This window comes from Lichenostomus cassidix, chromosome 3 (genome assembly GCF_008360975.1).
Source record: "Lichenostomus cassidix isolate B80296 chromosome 3, HeHo_3.0, whole genome shotgun sequence".
NCBI lineage: Eukaryota > Metazoa > Chordata > Aves > Passeriformes > Meliphagidae > Lichenostomus > Lichenostomus cassidix.
In genome coordinates this window covers 42,092,452-42,115,142 of record NC_139483.1, presented here as the reverse complement: position 1 = coordinate 42,115,142, position 22,691 = coordinate 42,092,452, and the positions used below count along the sequence as shown (strand labels likewise).

The 22,691-nt window shown below is 40.1% G+C and overlaps 1 protein-coding gene and 1 long non-coding RNA gene across 6 annotated transcripts in view; one reads left to right on the top strand and one right to left on the bottom strand.

Annotated features, from left to right (window-relative positions):
• Positions 1 to 224: 224 nt before the first annotated feature.
• Positions 225 to 1,332, bottom strand: LOC146439563 (uncharacterized). Its single transcript, XR_014851276.1, has 3 exons — positions 1,260 to 1,332; positions 591 to 905; positions 225 to 499 (listed from the first exon to the last, which is right to left on the bottom strand). It is a non-coding gene; the product is annotated as an uncharacterized LOC146439563 (long non-coding RNA).
• A 193-nt stretch (positions 1,333 to 1,525) lies between these two features.
• Positions 1,526 to 22,691, top strand: part of SIPA1L2 (signal induced proliferation associated 1 like 2) — a 144,435-nt gene continuing 123,269 nt past the window's right edge. For 3 of the 5 annotated variants that reach the window (XM_085055481.1, XM_085055479.1, XM_085055478.1), the window contains exon 1: positions 1,528 to 1,867. The gene's annotated coding sequence lies outside the window, so the exon portion shown is untranslated. Of the gene's footprint in view, positions 1,868 to 22,691 lie in introns of all 5 variants that reach the window. The other 2 variants (XR_014850834.1, XM_085055480.1) reach the window with 2 other exon arrangements.

Below are 22,691 nucleotides of genomic sequence, written 5' to 3'. Positions count from 1 at the left end.
ACCTCAAAGTTTGTTCTAATAAACCTGCATGAACCTATGCTTGGATTTGTGATTGTGGACTGTATTTCTTGATGTAAAATGTGCACTAAAGGAACAGTTAAACACAGTAACCCAAAATTTGGCCTTTGTATCTTTAGCATACACGTGGCAGTTCTTTTCCACTAAAGCCTTGTGCTCTGTTTCCAGCAAAAGGTAGGCAATGAGGAGAAGCTTACTAGGCAGTGGAATACTTGTAAATGTCAACATTCAACCTGCTTGCCAGAGCTGAGTGAACTGGTACAACCAGAAAGTTACTTATCCACGGAGAGGTGGGTATGGGTGGAGGGGAAAGAAAGCAAGAGAGAACTGGAAAAACATAAAAGAATCCTGGATTGTTTCTGTAGGAGTAGACTTTATTCCGATGGTATTGCAGGCCTCGTCATTTGGGGTAGCAGATGGGAGCAGCCACATCAGCCCTGATAACATCTTCTATTTTGCAACCTCTATGTAGAAGTGGGTCCTATGATTACAGATATGGTTCTTTGCAGAACTAGTCTGCAGACTAGAAATAGGGAAATTCAAATTCTGAAAACAGCCTTTGGTTTGCTTACCAGAACGTGTGGGGGAGGTGGAGGAAATGTGGATACCTAGCCATGGCTTATTTGGCAGGCAAAATAACCTGTTCAGGGCTGCACAACACAGAGGGAAAGCTCCATGCTCCTGACCATGTGAAACGTAGGAGTGATACTCAGGAGACAGAGCACACAGGGCATTTCCGAGGACTCGGCTGCCATGCCACTCCACTGCTATAGGTATCCCCGGTTTAAAAATGTGGGTAAATGCAAGCGCTACCGGGATGTGGACACAGCATCCCCGCCGCAAGCCCGGAGGCTCTCAGAGAGGCTGTGACTGAGGCAATGCAGAGCCTGTAGGATGACACAGAGTCCCGGTCACCCCGCTGCTCGCCACCCCCGGAGCTCCCGCGGGAAGGAGCCGGGGGTCTCAGGAGCCCGAGGGCGGCAGCGGGGAAGGGCGGGGGGCTGAGCGGCCGGGCTGGGCGGCGTTGTCCAAGGTCTTGAAAGCGAAGTGCAGTGCCCGTGCGGGGCAAGGGCAGGAGGCAGGCCGCTCTGCCTCGGCGCTGCTCCGCCGCGCTCGGCTGGGCACGGCAGCAGCTGCGGGGCCCGGCCCGGCTGAAGGACCAGGCGCTACCCGGCTCGCTGCCGGGAAGGGCCACTCCCGGGCCTCCCGCTCTGCCTCGCTCCCTCCCTCCCTCACCCCACCTGTTGCTCGCTTCCGATCCCGAGCTGGCCGCCTGTCCCCAGGGCGCCGCGGGGATCCCCTGCCGCTTCCCCCGGCGGCGGCAAAGGGCGGAGGGGAAGGCGGTGTCAGGCGGCGGGGCGGGGCGCGGGGCTCGGGGTGCGCGGCAGCCGGGCGGCCAAAGCGGAGTTGGGCTCCCCCGGGGCCGCGCCGGCGGGGCCGATGGAGGCGGGGCCGGCGGGCGGGGCGGGGCTGCGGGCGTGCGGGGGAAGGCAGGCGCGGGTGTGAGTGTCGCTGCTGCCCCCGCCCTCCTCCGCCGCCCCGCCCTCCCGTCCGGCCGCGGAGCCGCACTCCAGACCCAGCGCCGGGCAGAGCGCGGGGGAGCGCCGGCAAGGGGGCGGCGGGGGAACGAGAGGAGGCGCAGAGCCGCCCGCGCCAGCCCGCGGCACCCCGGCGGACGCTCCCCGGTTCCGTGCAGGGCTCCGGCGCCCCGCGGCTGGCGCGTCCCGCGGGAGGGGAGCGGAGCGGAGCGGAGCGGAGCCCGTGTGCGGGGAGGGGCATGGGGGTCCCGCGGCCGGAGCAGCCGGAGCAGCCGGAGCGCGGGCAGCAGCGGCGGCCGCGGCAGCAGCAGGTAAGGAGCGGCGCCCGCCGCCGCGTCCGTGCCCCGCGGGCGTGCGAGCGCCTTCCCTCCCGGCGAGGGCTCGGGAGCACTTCAGGGAACGGGGGTGCCGTGAGGGCAGATCCATCTCCTCTCCCCTCAGGTGCCGGTGGGAGGGAGTCTCGGCTTCTCCGGGCTCCGCGGGAGGACGGAGGGCTGGGGCGTGAAGGGGAAGCGGCGGGGAGCCGCGGGCCCCCCGTCCCCGGCAGCACCCCGTCCTCGCCCCGGCCCCACACGGTGCCCGGCGCGCCGGGCGGGGTGCCTGCGGCCGGGGCGGCTCGCTCCCGCATGTCGCCGTCATAAATAGCGATGCGATGCGATCCGCCTCGTAGGGAATGGCCGCGGGGGCGGCGGGGGTGGCCGCCGGGTCGCCCGTCACCTGCGGGGCGGTTCTGCCGCCGGCTGCGGCAGCCCGGGCACTCCGCTGCCCTCTCCGAACCTCACTCCAAGAATAATGGCAATTAGGGAGTAAGTTTGCCCGGATCGGACGTCTCTGGGGTAGAGCTGCTGTTCAGAGCGCGGCGGTGCAGCGGGGACCGCCGAGCGCCTGGGGTAGCAGAGGGAAAAGCTCTTCAGCCCGTGCAGTTTCCTTAAATGACTTAGAAACGCTGTTTGTTTGCTTCATTTGGTTCCTGGATAGAAGGCGCAAGCTGCATGCTTTTGCACTCTTTGTTACCTTGTAATGCTCCGATAGCTGTTGAGGGGTCCCTTCTCCACAGCAGCCGGGTTCAGCTCGGCGGTGGATGCCGTGCGGGTGGCTCCGCAGCCCGGCTGTGCTGCGCGGCAGCGCTGCTGAGCCCCTGCCAATGGGGAGGGAAGTAGTGTTGCGCAGCCTTGACAAAGGCAACTCCGGAGCTGACAAATTTCAGATATGGCTGTTAAGGTTCACGAAGTAGGTCAGTAAACTACCGTAGTACTTGGTGCTGCATTATTTTAATACACCGGTAGTTTGAGTACTTGCTTTCAGCCTGGCTTTTCTAGAGGAAACGAGTTTTATTTTTTTGTGATGCAAAAGACATGCAAAGTTAAAGAAAATTGCACATGTAAATTTCCCCGAGCTCTTTTGTGCGCGGTTTTCACTTCTGAAAGTTAACACTAGATGGCTTTCTTATATCAGCTATCCTGCAGGGAAGGAAAGCATGTTATCTGTCTCTGCAGCCTGCTATTTCTGTATTTGTCTGGTTTTTTTCCTTCACGTTAATAGTAAACTATCTTCTGGTCAGTTCTGTACTGATTAGACACGAGCAGATTTGAAGCTTGCTTACTAGCTGACACAGTTCGTTGTTTTGATCAGCTCATGTTGCTGCTTTAAACGTTATTTTACACGTGTGTTACTAACATCTAAAGAAAGTTTGTTTAGTTGGAAGGTAACTCTGCAAAATATTTATGTTGCTTTAAAGGAAGGCAGCTGGATAAGACAGGATGTTTAAAAACGGGGGAAAGCCAATAATTCAATCTCAGTTGTTACTTAGTTTGATGGACTTATTTTAAAAAGGACCCTAGTTCATTAATATTGTTTGTTCAGTTATTTTTTCCCCAGATTCTGTACCTAGCTACCTTAGACTGAAACATTTTGGAGTTGGATTTAGAAACACAGTGCTTCATAGCCTGCTGGATATAGGAAGGCTTAGGCTTGATGCCTTATTACTCTATTTCTTGTGTTTTTTCAAAGCTGTGCCTGTTGTCAGTGGGAATGCATTATTTGCCCTCCATTCGCTTCTTCAGTGGTAGCTCTGAAATACTTCAATCTTAAAATTTGATCTTTGAAATATCTTTTATTATTAATGCAAACATGTTTAAATCATCAAGAGCTCTAATGCATTATAGATATTTAAACATCACTTAGGGTCCACAACAGTTGATTTATAATTTATGTAGCATGCACATAAAGCTAGATTCAGAGAGGTCTGTGAAAGTATTGTCTTGGTTTTGCATGCTCAGTGGGTTACCTTAGCAGGTCATGCAGCACTTAGATGTAACAAGAAGGAATACTTGTAAGGGTGCCAGACTGTTTCACCAATCCTGTTGGATCAATTAAGGATCATTTCATTCATATATGCCAAGGATATAATGTGAAGCCTAGAACTAAACAAAACCTCAATTCTTTGTGGCTGGTATTTGCTTACTGTGCATATCAGAGCGTTTTTAAAGGTTTATATTCCACTGCTCTGAAAGAAAGATAATATTGTCTTCTTTCTGTAGGCATTTACTGACATGCCATTACTCAAGTGCATTGTGAAATACTCTTGCAAATGAAGAGAGTCAAATGAGGAACTAAGCAAAGCAGTGGTCAAAACCACCTCTTTTTTTTTTCTTTTTCTTTTCTGTTTATGGCTTTAATGATTGAACCGAGGCAGTTCATTTTTTCACTTCTAGCTTCATACTGGAAGCAGGCATTGCAGCTAAAGCTTTTTATCTGCAGATCACCAGTTCAAACCGCAGGGGAAAGTATTTTCTCCTTGCCTTGGCTGGAGTTAGGATTATATTTAGACGGTTGGATGTTAATTGTTTTCAGTAGGTTCCCACCTTTTACTGCTGAGAGATCTAGTTTGGTAATATTGAGGGAGAAATGCTATGCTATTATGATAATACAAGTTACAGATTGTGGAAGGAGGGTGGGGCACTGGGTTATCTAGTTTCTCACGTTAGTCATCCAAGATTACCAACAGTAGCTGTTTTGACAGCTTGAAATGAACTCAGGGTTTGACAAATGCTCTTTTCTCTTTCCATGCAATTTTTGCTCTGTAATTTTAAATGCTTTGCAATTTTAAAATGCTTGGGTAAGCTGGGTTTTGAATCAGTGGAGATGGCTGTTTATTTTATGTATGTTGCGATACTGTGCTCAGAGTAGAAAATTTTTGTATTAGTTGATATGATTTATGTCTGATTCTTTAAAATGTAGCCTCTTGCAAAGTCAAGACCAACTTCAGTTTATCTCTTTATTTTCAAGAGAATTTTCATCCTCTTATAAATCTGGACAGTTCATGAAGTTAAAGGTAGGGTGCCCCTGACAGTCTACCCTGGTTTTCTACCTGAATTTTGAGAAAATATTGTGAGGACTGTCTACCAAATCCAATAGTCCAATAAGAAGAATTTTTGAGGGAATTTGTAATGTTTCACAGTTGTTTGTTTGTTAAGCACTAGTTGTTCACATAAATTGCATTAAGAATAACATTAATTCCTGATGACATTCAGTGATGGTGCCATATGACTGGTTAGATTTTTAAGAATTGTTGGGACTTCACATGAATAGCTGTCTTTTTTTTTAAGTTTGCTGTGAAAGAGCAAACTTAATGTTAAACATCTGATCTATCCTGACAGAAGTAAATGAGAGAGAACCTGTCTTCCTTTGTAGTAAAGCAGTGACCCCAGATTTAAAGCCACTTTTAGGCATAATTGAATGAGCAGAAGATTGAAAAGGATTATTATAATTGGTGATACTCTTCTAGTTTTTAGTTAGACAGGACAGCAGTAGGCAGAAATGTCATTGTGATTAGTTTGCACCATAGTTCTTAGTAGAAGATATGTAGGCTCTTGTTTGGATCATGAAACTGTAATTACATCAGCAGTTAGCTACTCAAGATTTATAAGTGGATTCTTCTGGTTTTCTGGAATTTCTTAAGTAATGAGCAGTGCATACATAATTAAAGGTTTTGTTTTAAAAAATGTCTTGAATCATTATGGAGGTAATGTTCTGAACTTGTAATAAATGTAAGCAGCTGCTGTCCTGTCTTTTTGGATATGCAAGCAAACAGCTTTATTGGATTTGATGCTTGAAAGACATTTTAAGAACAGTCGATGTTTGAAATGAAATAGGCATTTATTTTAGTTGCTGTTAACCAGGGATTCTCTGTTCCTTTGGAAAACGACCTGTAGCTACTTTTTTTTTTTTTCTTTTAGAGCTGTGATGTGGAATATAGAAAGATACCATAGCTATTTTTTGAAAGTGAGGGAATCTAGAAGGAGGCTAGAGGAGCAGTAGTAAATTGGCTTGTAGTAGCTGGGAGGCTGGAAGGTGGCAGTAGCTGAAGTTGTCATGACTGCCCCTCCCCCTCAGCAGCTTAAATAAAATTTTGAGCATAGGACTTGGAGTTTTGCCATTGACTTTGAATCTTTTCTTATATAATATCTTCATTTTTTGTCATGGATCCTGCAAAGTCCCATACCCAGCTCTGCAGATATTTGTGTAATACTCCTGTGTTATTTGCTGTTTCTTCTTTCCTCCTCCTCTCCCTTTGCTGCCTGAATTCTCACTGGCACAGTGGCTGTGGATTGTGATAATGCCTGCCTGCATTTGTGTGTATCATGTGTCCTCTAACATAAATCCCATCAAATCATTTTCACATAACTTACTCCTGAAAAGTCATATTGTGAAATACCTATGATTCAAAGACTATCTAAAAGATTAAGGATGCAAAGCTCTCATAAAACTCATCTATTTGCCCTTCCATTTCCCTTTAGGATCACCAACTCCTTTTTTAAACCTCATACAAACTGTGATGAAATTATACACCTGTTTTACATATTACAGAAACAACAGATTACAGTACTTAAAATGTTTTTTGTAAGGAAAGGTACTCTGAGAACACTAGACATTCTGTGGCAGGTTTATTTAAATGCAATAAAATGTGTTTAATACCTTTATAAAATTTTTCTGGTAGTTTGGAGATTCTGGGCCACCTTGTATTGAATTTTGGATTTTTACAGTCACTTCAGTCAAATCCGATAAATTGTGAAATGATGTGACAATGAAATGGCAATTAAGGTGAGTAAGGACAGAGTAAAGCATTCTAAAGTATGTGTCACAAGGGCACATACTGTTAAAATATTTTTTGCTAGTTTTTCCCCTTTCATGTGGGAGAGTAAAAAGAAATGCTGCAATTAATGCATAGTTAGCAAAACTGTCACTACAGAAAAGCAGCTTTATCTCCTCTGTTTTGTGAAGAAGGTATTTGTGAAAGAGAGGAAATTTTAGTCAGTTGGGTTTTTCCCAAGTTTGTTGTTTAGATTTTTTTTTTCCACCTGAGAGTTGCAAGTTATTTAATTGCTCTTCTTCTCTGATTCTTTTCATTTGTGGTTTTCTGTTCGAAACTAATTATTTTCTACTTTTAGGCACCTAAAGTTCATTCAAGGAAAAGAGCACTCTTGTGCTTCTAGTGTTTTTCTAGCTTCTCTCAGCACTGAAAATGAATACCTGACATGTTTTAGCATGAAATCTCATTGTAATACTAGTGTGACACAGAGTGGAAAAGAAGTGTGGGGGAAGAAAGAGCAGAACAGCGTGGCTGTGTCTGTGCATACATTCTCATGCCTAATGTGCATATCATCTACAGCATGTAAGCAAGCATATGTACTTTGCTTATGTATGTGCTGGTCTTGCTTATTGCAGTGGCAGCTGCTCTTGAAGAATTAGGCACAGTTTACAGTGATCAGGTTGTCCTTGGTGTTCTGCTGGAGTAAAGTAAGCCCTGGTTTTACTTTGTAAGGTTGTCAGGACAACAGCTTATTATTCTTGCTCCTCGTGGTGTTTCCCTATAGCAATGGAGGGAGCTGTTTCAAAGGCAGTGGCTGTCTCGCCTCACTGGGCTGCAGGATTGCCAGCTGTGATTTGGGTTCAGCAGGATGCTCTGGGTTTGTCATGTAAAAATTCTAATTGATGATGAATGCACACCCAGTGTGAGAATAATTTTGTTCATTGGACTAATGTAAAACAACCCATTGTATTTACAAACCCATGGCCTGTTTTCTCCTCACTATTGTCATTAATCTTCTGTTCTCTTCCATCTGAGGCTCAGAGAAAAATGTTTGAAGTTTGACAGTATGGAACCTGTGATAAGAGTTGAGACAAGGTAGGAATTAGTTTAAAGCTATGTTATGTCAGTGTGCTACAGTCTGACAGTGGAGCTAACAAGTGAAACCAACTGGGGATTTCTGTTAGGTTGAGTTTGTGATGTCTTTGACAAAAACATCAGATGAAGTTGGTGTTCAATGATAAGCCACACAGTAACTGTTGAGGTGTTGGCACTTTGAAGGGCTACCGCTCTGTTCTTGTTATGTGGTAAATGAGAAAAAGAACGCGTGTTGTTAAATACAGCAAACGAAATAAATAACTACTAAGTCATTCTCTGACTGTGGTCATTATATGGAAGTCGTGCAAATATTTTCAACTGTAATAACATTTAGATGGTTGGGATTTTCAGGGGTCAAATACTTGTTGGTATGTTCAGCAGGGAAGATTACATGAAGAAAGCTTTTAAATAGCTGAGGAATTTTTTATTATTATTTCATGAAATATGTCAACAGATGGGACTTATTTTGGCACTTCCATAGCCTCCTTTATGTTATTGATATAGAGATATTCCTTAGTTTGATCCAACTTCCTCGATCTGGGTTGAGCTATAGTAGTCAATTAAGTGATGTCCAGGTACTTAAAATCCTTTTATCAAAACAGTGACCTTCTATTTCAAGTTCCTTTTTCAGACAACTGAAACAACAGTCCATTCACAGAGTAATTTGGCAGAGATACATAGGCGTCTGCATTCAGTTGTGAAAGCTGCCTGGCAGAATTAGAAGCTATTGGGATAAACCTGTCAGTGTTCAAAATGTTTTCTCCTTTGTCTGAATACCACTTTTTTGAGAACAGTCCAGTACTCCAGAGGTGGGTGTCTTCCCCCTCTCAGATCCTCTGCTGCTTTCCATCCCCTTCCCCAACAATTTTCTTAGTATCTTTGTACGTGTCTTTGAATCACACAATCTCGTTTGCATAGGAAACCATTTCAAAAGATTATTTTTAAGGTTGGTAAGATGAGGTGGAGTAAATACAGTGATTGGTGTAATCCGTAACAATATGAGAACAGGTTTGCTCATTTCCACTTCTCATTAAATGTAGAATTTGACCAGTTTGTTACAGGAAGGAATCAGGATAGATGAGATTATCTACGTTGGTCAAGAGCTGTACAGGTGGTTGCTCAGAGTGCTGCACTGAAAAACCTCAGCCTATCAATATTTTCTGTACAGGATGAAGTTTCTACTGATAGAGCAGAGGGTTTTACTGACATTCTGAGCCAGGCTGCTTAACCTGGACCCCTGGAAATCATTGCTTCTGGAAGAGATTTCTGAGTGAAGGGCAAGCAGTACTTCATTAGTCTGTGAGATTGTCACATTTGATAATTTTGTTAATGTCTGTTTCTGTCACACTTAAGATGCTTTGTGCTTCTTCTCTTTGGTTGTTTAACCTTTGAAATGATTTTTCCATGAGCATAACTACCCTTTTTCTGTCAAATTCTGCTGAATGAAACAGGCTCAAAATATCTTGAGGTGGAGGGAGGTGCTGCACTGCATGACTGCATCAGGCTTGTTTCCTTAGGAAGTAGAAGTTGATGACCACTCTTTCCATTGCACTGATCTGCACCAAATAGATACTACATTGGAAAAGTGTTTTGTTTTTACTTTGTATTTTACTGCTGTATTTTCTAAAGTATTCTTATATATATAAGATTACATCAATGCTATCAATGTATAGAGTGTACCTTTATGCCTGGTCATGGGTGTACAAACTCTGTCTTTGTATACACAAATTACAATTGAGTGTCTACCCTTGCTTTGTGTGGCTGAGTGTTAAAATAGTATATTTAAATATATGCATAGTAATAATTATTTCTCTTGGGGAAAATAGATGCTTAATGGTAATGTTTTTCTCTTTCTTATGTAGGCTGTACCCAACAGTATCAATATTCCTATCCACTCATTTTACAGTGTTCAGTGTGCGTGTAGGTCAGAGGTGTTTAAAGTTGCAAGTTAGAGATTTTTTTTCTATGTCAGCTGTCTCAACTGTATCTCTCAGTACAATTGTATGAATTCTTTATGGCAGCTACAGTAATCACTGCAGGGGAAAGTAATAAAAAGAAATATCTAAAATGTGTTAGTTATTTCTCTCTGTGACTTAACAACAGGTTATAAGAATGCAAAAACACCTCCACAGTATAAATAGTTCTCAGCAAATGCTGTCTTCTGACAGTGGCTGTGAACATTTGCTCAGCTAGAAATCCCCTAAGTAGGGGTCAGTGTATCTGTGGCAGCTGTAGGTATAATACTAATCAATTAAATTGATAAATCAGTTTAAACTTCCTTTAAGTAATTATATGTATTGCTTTGTTTGTTATAGTGTGAAGTCCTTCCCATTTCATGATTCGTGTGTAAGGTGGATAATGACTTCAGTTTCCTTGGCTGGGTGGTGAAATTAGGTTTTATTTTCATGGCCTATATTTACAGATTCTGAAACTTAAACCCCTTCTGTTTCATACATAAACATGTTTTTCTTTAGTCCTGTGTTTTCTTCCTTATTAGGAAGAAATCTACTGGAGTTGTTTTGGTTTGGGTTTTGGTTTTGTGTTTAGGTTTGTTTTCTTTTTTTCCCTTAAGCAGTAATTAAAATAGCCTTGTATGAAGTTTCTGAGCATCTTTTATATAGTTATTTATAGTCCTGGGACCTTTCTGCGTACTAATGAAACTGTAAATGCCATTAGATTAGATTTGATACTGCTTTAATATTGGACCATCATTGATCTTGAGTTTATCTAGGCTTTTGGCATGATTGTCAGGTTCAAAACATAGCACTTAGTGGTTTGTATTCCACCTGGAGACCAGGTACAAGTGGGGTACTGTACTGGGACCTGTTTTGTTTAGTACCTTGATCAATGACCTGGAGGAGGAGATGCAGTGTATCCTCATCCAATTTGCATGTGACATCACATTGTGGGAGCAGCTGACGTGCTTGGGGACATTGCACTGTGGCTCAGAGAGGCTGGTGGGACAGACCACGATGAATCTGGTGACATTCAACAAGGAAAAATGCATGCTCCTACCCCTTGCCTCTTCCAGGGAGTGACTTCCTGGGAAACAGCTCTGCTGGAAGGGAACCACACATTCTGACACACGAGTCAGCCTGTCAGGCTTCACTGACAGTGAAAAATGCCAGCAGCAGACTGGGCTGGATAAGCAGAAGCAGAGCCAGTATTCCTTGGGCCACCACTTTGGATACACCCCACCCAGTTTTGGTTTCCTAAATACATGAGAAACATTGAGTGAATGGAGTCTAGTTCAGTGGAAAGTCAGCAAAATGAGGAGCTTGGAGAGGCTGGGAGAAGTGCTTTTGCACAGCCTGGGATTCAGAAAGCTCAGGGGATGTTTAACAGCTGCCTTACAAGGTGACACCTAAGAGGTTATCAAGAAGACATATCCTTTCCAGGGGTACCTGACAGGAGGAAGAGAGACAGTGGTCACAGCCTAAAACAGGTGAGGTTCTGATGTGACACTTGCCGATAAAAAGCACCCTAAGGACGCTGAGGAATTGGAATAGGTACCACAGGTTGTCAAATCTACATCCTTTCCATTTTATTTAAGACTAGACTGGACAAAGCCCTAAGCAAGTTAGTCCAAATACAGTGCTGTTGTGACTTCCAGTGTGAATTAATCTGTGAAATATCACAACTTTTTTATGGTATCAGTTGCTCTGATAATTGCTAATTTTAGTTGGATATTCCAGTGTACTGTGATTCCTCTTTATTATAATACAGAATTTGTACTAAATAATTCTCTATTACAATGTGAAGATCTTTTTACAAGACTCATTATGGTCTTGTATTATGGGCTCATAGTATATATTCTTTGCTTAAACCAGTTTACAAGAACTCCCAAACAAATGATTGGCAGTTAAATACTTTATAACTATAGAACTTCACAACAAAATAAGTGCTTAAAGACAGTAACATGTCCTCTCACATTTGGCTTCAGATATACTTTGCTCACCTTGTCACTGAAAGTTTTAAAACAGGATTAGCAGGATGTGAATTTGAAATTGGCTCTCAGCAAGTCAAACTTAGATTTCTCCTTGGTTCTTTTGCTTTGGCCAGTAATTTTAGTACTGTCAAACTTGTGATAAGCTGTGCTAGAGGTACCCATGTGGCTGGCAAAAAAAAAAGCTGTAATTTGTCCGAATATTTAAAAATACAAATTAAAATGATTCAGTTCTGAAAACAGTTTCTGTTTGCATTTTTATGTTCAGCCTTAACCTCTTAGTTTCATTAGCTATAAACAAGAGCCAGCAGAACCTCAGAAGCTTGAGATGATTCCTGTTCTTGCTCATCCAGCTTCACAGTGGTTATTCTTTCAAGTATTTCTGTGTTTACCAAAGCATGAACCAGACCTTCAGATCCCTGTTTGGGTTTTTGGAATCCATTTTATTAAGTGTTTAAAATTTCAGGCGTTTGTATAACATTCAGCTTCAGTGTGAGAGAGGTTGCAAATACATGCTGAGATAATCAAAACAAACAGGAAAGGGAATGGAAAGAATTTCCTTTAGGGTAAAATTCCTTGAAGTTGAAATAACCCTGATAGACAGTGCTTGTCAGTTGGCAGGGAAAGTTAGGACTTGTCCTCTGAAGATTTTTTTGCTGAAAGTGGAAGAACATGGAAAAGCTCAGTCAGATGTCCTTTTTAAGCCATACTTTCAGCAAAATGAATTAAAACATTAATTCTATTAAACTGATGAATCCCCAAAATTGTTGCATTGAGACTGATGATTGGTACAGATCCGCAGCCCAAGCCTGAAACCGCCTTTGCCCTGAACTGAGCTACTTGTTTCTTTTAAAATCCAGTTGCTATATAAAAGAACTACAATTGTGTCTATTCTCTTTTCAGTATGGTGCTGTATCAGATACTTCCTTAATTCCAGGTTGTACCAAAAGCAACTTTTAAATACTGTTGGTGACCTGATCTAAGAATCTTTCTTCTATTTGAGCTGCAGCTCTTGAACCAGCTTCTCCTTGATGCTTGTGGCAACCCAGCTGAAGCAGCAGCTCTTGCTGAGTTCCTGAATAGGTTGAAAATGGCTTATGTACCAAGCAGTGACAGTAATTTAAAATACAATCTGCCTAGAATTTTCATAGCTATGACATGTGAGCTTCCTTCCTCTAAAATGTGTTCTTTCATGCAGTCCAACTAATCTTTTGATTTTTATCAAGGTTGGCACAGTGGCAAATGGGATATAGAGGAGAAAGCAGATCTTCATGGAACCTAATGTCAAACCTAGTTCTTTAGCTGGCCAGCTTTTAAATGAGACATTGTAGATTTCCTGCTTTTTGTAATTACATGTGCCTTGTAAAACCTTCAGAACTAAATAATTCATTAGTGAGTTTAAAAGGTCTGTTCACTGGCATTTTATTTTCAGAGCAGGGCTAAGCTTTTAAAATTAATCTCCTGATCTTTCCACTTAATATTTTGTTTGCATGATGGAGAAGTTTCAGAGAATGTAAAATATATTCCTTTGAAATGAAACTAACCCAAATAAAATGTTGATTTTAACATAAACTGCATTTCTAATTTGGAATGCTATACAGTGTGACAGTAATTGAGAAATGGGAGTTAAAAAGAACACTGCTGAAGGTGATGCATTTTACAAAAATTTAAGGTGAATATTGAGAAGAAAGCAAATAGCAAGATGAAACAAAGTTTATGGAGTAAACACTTATTGCTCAGTCTTCAGGAAGTAAATATTTTCTCTAACTTGCTATGACTTGGACAGAATTATAAAAATATCGTGTCTTCATTTTGTCAAGCTCACTCAAATTGATTTGAGTAAATGAGCTGTGGTTACTGAATGGGAAGGGTACTTAAACAAACCCTCCCCCCACTATTAAGGAAAGTGATTGAGAACTGTTGTTCTGCAGGTTTAAAAACATTACATCAGCTGCCCCTACTTTGCTCTTTAGGGTTTTTTTTTGGCTTTTTTAAGGTTCAGCTTGAGGTGGAAAACATATATATCCCTTGGGCTGTCCCCTCACCTATCCTCCCTTTTCTCCTCATGAAGGCAGTATGGCTGTTATTTAAATTCTTAATGGAAAGATTACAGATTACTATCTTGTAATGGTGACTTTTTTCCAGTGTTTAATTGTTATGGCTTTTGCTTGCTATAGTAGTTTGACTCATAGATGTGATCACATACCACTGTTTTCGTTACGTGCACCAAAATAAAAACACAGCTTGCTATATTTGCTTTGTATTTTTCTATTTCTTTACTGGGTTTTTTTTTTTGTTCATTTAAAGTAGCTTTCAGCAAAATTGCAACTAATTGCCAGTAGCCCAGCTGATTTATGGCAACAATATAAAAATTCTCATAGTTGAGCTGACCACAATAAAACCTTGCAGTTATGAGATATTATGAAACCTAAAAGCTGAGCTTCTAATAAAGTGTGTACGGCTTTCAACCTTTTTGGCAATAAATTAAGAAGAGAAATCTGTTTAGAATGCATTTTTTCCTTAAACTGTAATGACATAATTTCTACCCTAATACTTTTCTCCTCCCACATACAGTCTTTCATTCTGCAGTAAAAGTTTTCATGCCCTTCACTTGTGCTCTATTCTGTCTCCCACACCCCTCTCCTGACTTGCCATTACCCACTTGTGGAACAAAAAAATGACTTTTCTTTGTTTAAAAAGCGTAGGCCTGTGGTAGAGCTGCATAGCTCACTGAAACTCTGGGTGGTTTACTGTGCCCAAAGGGGCCCAGTGTGTGGTTTGTCTCTCTGGAGGCTGGAGGCAGAGCACACTTCCTGGCTGTCACCTCCTGGGCACCTTCTGGCTGGGAAGTGTGTGCTTAGGTTTGCTTCCTACCCATAAGGTTTCATGTTTATTGCTGCCAAGAGGATGTGCTCTCAGCCCCTGCTGGAGTAGTCCAGCAGCACAGGTTGCCCCTTGACCACTGGCAAATTAGTGAAATTCCTTTTCCAGCCATGCGTTTTAAAGCATCACTTGTACAGTATGGAGTAGAGGAGTAGATGGAGTATGTTTTTTAGACATAGGGAATGTTCTGTCCTTGCAAATAACTTGGACTTCAAATGATTTTCTGTCTCAGCAGTTAAAGGAAGTAAAAAACTTTCCAGGTGGTTCCAAAGACCAGAAACTCTGTATATGGTTTACAAAGGTGGTGGAGGATGAGGGGGCTGGAGGTTTTTTTTTTTAATAGGACTTTAAATGTTTAAATACTCTTCAGGATACAAATCTTGGCCTTTTTCTCCACATCCCCCCCCAGCCATTTAATACCTATAGGACTAACACCTTTTATCACATGGATGAAGTATTGAAATGAATAAACGGTGCAACATTTGGGTATAGTGGCAATGAAAACCTCTTGAGTGTCTATGTCATCAGGATTTTGAATAATTTGACAGAAGGATTTTTTTCTCATGTAGAATCAGGGTTTTTTTTTCCTTGTTTAAACATCTTGCCTGAAACACAGAGTTAGTAGCTGTACTCTGGAAGTTGTTCATAAGCATTATGGTAATTCTATCCTTGACAGAAATAGCTTCACTTTTTTTTCTTATCTTCTATGTGACTACCACAGCCACTGGTATGTATTAATATTATTTTTGTAATCAAAGATAAGCAATCTGTAGAACCTCCACACCTCTAGTACATGGAGAGCCCAAGTTAATAAAGATGTCATTACCTTATTAGAAGACTTGATAACATTCATGTTTAAGAAGCAAGAAAAGGTGTAAGGCAATGTTTTCTGGGAAGTTAATATATTAACAACAGTTTCTTTCCACAAACTGATGGGCTGAAGAATAGGTGGATATTTTTGCCTTCAAGGTGCTCTTGAGGGAGAGTAAGAAGACCAAGTGAATAGAAACACCTGGGAAATGTGAAAATATTCATTATGAATACCTCCATTTATACAAAATGCTCTCAATTTTTGTTAAATTAAAAGAATTGTTCATCTGAAAGAAAATAAATCACTTCAAGCTTCATTGTTGTATATTAAGCACTAGATTAGATGAATTTAGATGGTGGTTTGGCTTTTTTCCCTTTTATCAAAAGAATCCCATTCAGTTCTTTCCTGACTGCTCTTTGATAATTAGAGATGGTAATGCAGCTCTCTATTTTGTCATCACTGATATTTTGAGTAGAATATTTGAAAATTTGGGCTGTATATTAAGCAAACGTCAAGCTTGCTTTGTATATCTTTTCCCTGTATTTTTTTCCCAAGACTAGTTTTCCATCATTATACTGTGAGCAGTTTATAACAAAATGACAGCCTATTTGTGTAGTAGTGCTCAAGTGAGTAACTGCTCTGAATGTCTTAACCTTGTGGCCTTCACAGAACAAAAAAATGTGCCTGCAACTTAATGCTGTCTTTTGTGATTGAGGGATATATGAGAAAAAATGAAAAACTTGCAAAGTGAGTCTCTCTTTGTACAGAACTGTCACTGCTCTGCTTGGCTGATAGAGATTCTTTTCAGCTGTCACTTTCAGTACAAAAGAGACAAAGCCTGTGCCTGAACTTACTCCCACTGTCTTAGTCTGATTTTTATCTAAAGCAGTGTCTGATGCCTGCAAGATTATTGACCATTTGTCCCACCAGAGTACCAGGGCTTAGAATCCTGACCTTTCTGTGTTTTCTAAGTTCATGGTCAGTTTTTAAAGTATGTTTGTTTCAATAATGAACACTGGATACTATTTTTATCTTGTGGCAGGGGATGAGAAAATTGTCAAGCAAAAATATTCTGCTTCTTCATAGTCCAAAGTATTTTAGATGGTCTTTCATGTTCTCCTTTTTTTTTCTTTTTGTCTATTATTCTTAAAAGTGTTCTTAAAACTTGAGAATGATATGTTCTTCTGCAAAAAGCAGTTGTGTACCTGCTTTTTTTCTTAAAAGCGTGAGCTGCTTGAAAATCCTATAGATGATAATCATGACTGAAACAAGAAATATTATCCCTTTCCTGGGAAGGGGAAAGACATGCTGGGTGATATTTAGGATATTTGTGATAGAGGCAAAGTGTGTATACTGCAATTGAAGAGTTGTCTCAAGCATGAAAAGAAATAAAACAACAGTAATGATCTTGGGTTGGGGAGCAGGGAAATCTTTGCCACATGAGAGAGGGGGTGAGTGACTCAGGCGTGTATGTTTGCATGCCTGTGCACACATCTGAAATGTAGAAAGAGAAATAAGACATAACTGTGAGTGACTGTTTCACTGTCTGTTCCAAGTGGGCAAAAGAAGCAAAACACTCTCAGATCTGAAACACAACACTGGTGAGAGTTTTGTTGTTGATTTTGGGTTTGTAAATCAGCAGAAAGAGACAGTTTATCCTTGGTCTGTCATGTTTATGATTTAGAATTTTTTTTTTAATTGCTAGATGTCGAATCCTGGCAGAAATGCTATCCTGTTTGGCTGCAGGGTTTTATTACTCTTTCATTCTATTGCAGCTTTTAGAATTAAATACATCATACATCCTTAATGGGTATAAATTGTCATATAAATATATAATTTTTATTGAGATAAAACTGTGTGGTGCACATGTAGTTTGTAAATGAGTAGTTTTTAATTCAGTTGTAAATCAATATTTAATTCCAGTCTTCTTCCTAGTAGCAGATGAAGCTTTATAATAGAAGCTTTAGTCTTGGTTTAGTTTTGATTCAGTGGCTGAGATAAAGGATGTGTTTCTAGAACTTTGACAGCCTTGAGTTTGTTTCAAGTTAGGTTAAATTGTCCTGAGGAATTTTAGGTTAAATTCTAGTTAGGTTAAATTCTTAGTTACTGAATTTTTTAACAAGACCAAAAGTCTGTGCTGACAGCAACATGGCAGAGCTAGGTGCTGAATGGATGAGGCAGACGTAGTTTAGAGGCAGAAGATGTGGCATGGCCTGGGGCCAAACCTGTGCTCAACCTTCACCAGCTAGCAGAATGCACCAAGGTGCAGAGCCTTGCTATCTTTCTCAAATAGGGTATCTGCACATTTGGGTATAAAAGACAGCAAAAAACTTGGAGTCTTTTTAGGTCACAGTTAAGATATGCAGCATTGATTATTATAATTTGCCTTCTGTCTCATATGCGGACTAGGAGTGTGAACTTTAAATGAGAGCTATTATAACTAATGTTAGAGGAAAAAGAAATTAAAACTTATGATTTAAAAAAAATGCATTAAAAGAGTGAGTTGCTCTCTTTCTATAAGTGTGGTAATTTTTTTTTTACAGAAAACCTATTTGAATATATTGAATCATATTATCTTAATGTATTTTCCTAGTTTTATATTTTCATTTATTTTGACTTCCTTAAATAAATATGCCCAAAATCTGCTAACTTTTGTTTTATTTAGAAGTAGATTAGGTCATATCTGAATCACATTGAAATCTATTAAATCTTAACTGGTGGATTTTAAATTAAGATTGTAAATGCCTTTTTTAACACTGTTTTTATTGCTGTGATGTGTGCTGATGCCTAAACTGTGTAATTGTTTGTAGAAATATGGGGAGGGCATTTGTCTCCTGGCCAACTTTTTTCTTCCCTGATCTCATAGGTGGCTATTACTCCAGTTTCTCAAATACTGAATATCTGTAACTACTCCACAGTTAAGGGCATTTATGTAAGTTCAGAAGCAGAAGGCCTTTTTAAATACACAAACCCAGGGTCTACCCTACTGAAGGAGAAAAAACTACTGTGTATGGCACATGGCGAAGTGAAACTTATCCCTGCTAATCATTCAGTAATTTAGATGTGTTGTATTTTTTTTCTTTTCCCCAGACAGTCAAATCTGAAAAAAAATCCATGAAAAACAATGCTTTCACATATTTCAGCTACAGCAAACAAACCTGGTTCTTAGCAATTTTTTGTTTTACAGGATGCCTGTCATTATCTGTGCCTTTCCTCATCTCTCTTCTCATGCAGTAGTGCTTTTGGGAGTTTGATTGGCAGGCTGGCATATTTATGCATGTCTGAAATACAACCTCTGTGGGGTTTTTTTTCAGAACCATATAAACTATGACATATTTGAAGTAAGTTATTGAAGTTTCAATTGCAAGAACAATGGCCTTGAGAATTTAAACTGGAAAATGTGTGCAATCAAATTTTTTTTTTTTTGTAATGGAAAAGTATCTGTCAAAAATAAATGGAAAAGGAATCAAAATTAGGTAATCCTGGCGTGGGACTAAGCCTTAGTTTTAAGTTACTTCACTGACTATCCTTCTGTTTTGTCATTCAGTAAAGAAAAAAGGTCAGGTAAAGAGCAGTAGAGGTGGTAATTGTAATTGCCCATATTGAAAATGCTTTGTTGAGAAGCTTTCTCTGCAGCTGTATCAGGGAGATGGGGGGTGGAGAGGAAGAGAAACAGAACAAAACAAACTAAAACCAACAACTTCCTCTGCCCCCCAACAGGTAATATCAGTTATTTATTTAGTAGCAGTTCAGACATTGGATGAGTGGAAGAGTAGTGCACAACAATTTTAGTTCTTTTTTTTTGGTCAGGCAAACAGAATATACCCTAGGCTGTAGTAGAAGTATATTGGGCTCTAGTTGCAATGGGAATTCAAAATGTAGTGAAAATGTTTCCTTAGTCAAAAGTAATCAAAAGAAGAAATAATTTATAATTTTTTTAAGCATGTAAAGATCTATGGTCCCATTCCAACTTCCCAAAAATGCTTATTCAAATCAAAGTTGCTATATAAAATTTACACTTGATTGGGCTTCAGATTTTTTTGATACAAGGCAACTATTGTATCCTGAAACGTCTGGTGTTACCTTCAAAAAAGGTATTCTTTCCAGTTCACTTAGTGGGTGAAACCAGAGTGACTTTTATCTATGGCAAACTTTCTTGGACTTATGTGAACCTAGAATAAACATGTACCCAAAAATCTGTCACAAAATCCTGTTGATCTGTGGATATGGATTAATGTTATTTGGGCTGCTGAAAGTCTTTGGCCGCTTCCAGTTTAGTCCTTCTTGACCTAAGAGGGATGATGTTCTTCTTACAGTGTGTTATAGTATCATTACCAGCTCGGGTGATAGCTCAGGTCTTGGTACTGCTTGAAAGGATCTCCATTAATTCTTTCTTTTCTGTTGTGCATTTGCCTTGTATATTCCTCTTAGTTTTGCCCTGTGTGTGTTTAATCTGGCCTATTTCACTCTGCTATTACCACGTGTAATTGAGTGTTGACTATAAAAAGCAATGGTACTAAATTATGAGACTCATATTCTTGGAATGAATTTGATGACCAATTATGCTATTTTTGCCTCTGATACTCTAATGGAAATGGGAGACATTCAAATGCAGTTCTGGGCATTGTCAATCTTTTCAGTGTTATTTCAGAGTTAAGGTTAAAAGAGGACTACAGAATTTTGGATAGGAATTCCAATCAAATGCATGAGCTCAATGTGCATGGAAAGCACTATGAAATTGTAATTGAATGAGGAATTAATTTTTAAATTCTGCAAACCAGTTTGTTTAAATTACTGGATATTTCAGTTGGAGAGCTGGATGAAATGTTAAAGATCTTGATTTATGTTAAATATATACTTTGTTCCCTGCATTTCAAGAAACTGGGGAGCACCAAGGAGGGTAGAAGGCCCTTGCTTGGAGCAAACGAGCTGGCAGGAGAGGCTGACTGAGCTAGGCTTGCTCACTCTGACAAAGAAACAGCTATTGAGTGACCTAAGAATATCCTATAGCTTCTTGAGTTTAGCTCCAAAAAACGATGGAGGTGCATTTTTCTCGCTGTCACCAGTGTGGCCACAAATTATGATTTGGTGTGTTCAGGTCAGACGTGAGGAAGAACGCTACCAGGAAGCCACCACAGGCCCAGGACAGACTGCCTGGAGAAGTGGCTGAATTTTCCATCCTTGGAGGTCTTGAAGACTTAGCAAGAACCGAACCATGCCTGGCCATTTCCAGCGCTGATGAGAGTCCTACTTGGAGCAGAAGATTTGACTGCATGACTTCCAGAAGTGTCTCTCAGCCACTCTAAAACTTAAACTGATTGGGGTTTTGTTCATCCTTTGCCCTTTTCTTTTACTGCCTCATTCTAAAATGACTGTCGCTCATGCGTGTGTTTGAAAAAGAAAATGACACTGTTAAAAAGCATATCCTACACACATTGAGGCATTTACAGATGATATTCACAAAGCTCTACTCATTTTTGAGAGGAAATAATAAAAAAAAATTTCCTCCACTGATTGTATTTGAAAACCATCTTCCTTTTCACGCTTGATGAAAACAAAGCTGTTAAAGAAATGCTTGGGATTTTTCCATGTTACTTAATAACTTGCTTTCTACTCAAAAATGACAAAAGATATTTTTTCACCCCAGACAAATGCCAATGATAAAATATTGAGCAGGCCTGTGGGAGCAATATAAAAAAGTCTTAATCTTATTTCTGTGAATAGCTTTCACAACTGTGGTTTAGTTATGGGTTTTTTCACACCCATTTTATGACTTTTGAATAATTTTTGTATCTTTCCTACTTTTAAGCAGTTGCCTTAAGTCAATTGCCATGTTCCACTTCTCTTTAATTTAAATAGTCGGGTACTACCTCATCATCTGGCTGATTTTTTTTTTTTTTTTTTAATCTGCTTTTCTGTGGATACAATCAATGATTTCTGCCTTGTTTTGTAACTTCAGTTCTGGGCTGATAATTCACCTTTATTGTTAATATTTTTGGCATTTTTATTTTCATGAGGTTTCTTATTTTTTATGTTCAGGTGGTATCAAAAGCACTGCAAATGGCTTACTGCTATATTCTGAAAATGCAGGGAAGTTAAGAGCCCCTGTCTCTTTCATTGTGGAGTGTGGCACTCAACTTTGATGTGGTTATACTGATGTGCTTATATGAAGAATATACAAAGAGTATAAAAAAGCAAAAATCAGTTTGGCATCAATACCAGCCTACTCACATTTAAGCTCTTTATCTCTTCTATAATGAAGTCTGGGGTAATACAAAGTTTTAAAAAAACCCCAAACAAACAGAAACAACTTTTTAATAGTTAAATAGCTATACTATTTAATCTCTATAATCTATTGTATTTTCTATAATTTGTGGTCCAAATGTGACATTTGGTAGTGCCAGAATTGATATTGTTTCGTGCTCTCTTTGTGATCTTGCTTATTACATGCTTTTGCTGTGTTGTCAAAATGAGGCATTGCAAAGGGAGAAAGCAATGCCTGGAGCTGAACATTGTTTCATAGGAGAAAAATAAAGGTGGGAATGAAGATAATGTTCACATTATGTATGTAAATAGCAGTGTGTGCAGAGTGTCATGTTGAAAATAAAGATGATAAAGATTAAGCTCTTTTTTTATTACCTTTTATTAAAGATACTTACATTCCATATTAATTGCAGATTTATTGCAGGTAAGAAGACATCTATTGAAATGAGGGGCATCATAGGGTGTTCTGTTAATTTCTGTCAAAATCATTTTGATGTAATGCACAGATCCTTTCCCAGTTGAAAAAGCATGTTCAAAAGGTAGAGCTATCTCAAGCTTACATCTTCTATTGTCATAATAAAGAATATTCTGTACTTGGGGTTATATTCTAAATGTGGTAGAACTCTTACAGGTCAGAGCAGGGCCAGTTGATTTTTTTCATATTCAGGATGAAGCTATGGTTATGTTTGAGTGTATGTAAGAAAATTCCGATGGCCTAAGGACAGGTCTATTTATGCTGCTACTGATATTAGAAAGTGTCAGTAGTGTGTATTTGCTGTTCACCATACATGTTTCTTAGCAAGTACTCTTTGTTATCTTTCTCAGAGAAAGAATCATCCAAAATTGTAGATTTTATAAGCAGCTCTTCTCAGCAGTCAATCTGAGACTTAAGCAGACAAAAGATGAATGGATATTGCTTTTCAAATTAGTGCTGCTGTGTAATTAATTGTGCTTAATTAGCAAATCTTTCTTTAAGTATCCACAGTGCAGTGATGTAATTTGTTTTCCCAGGTAACTGATCACAAAGTATGGAAAGCTGCTTTT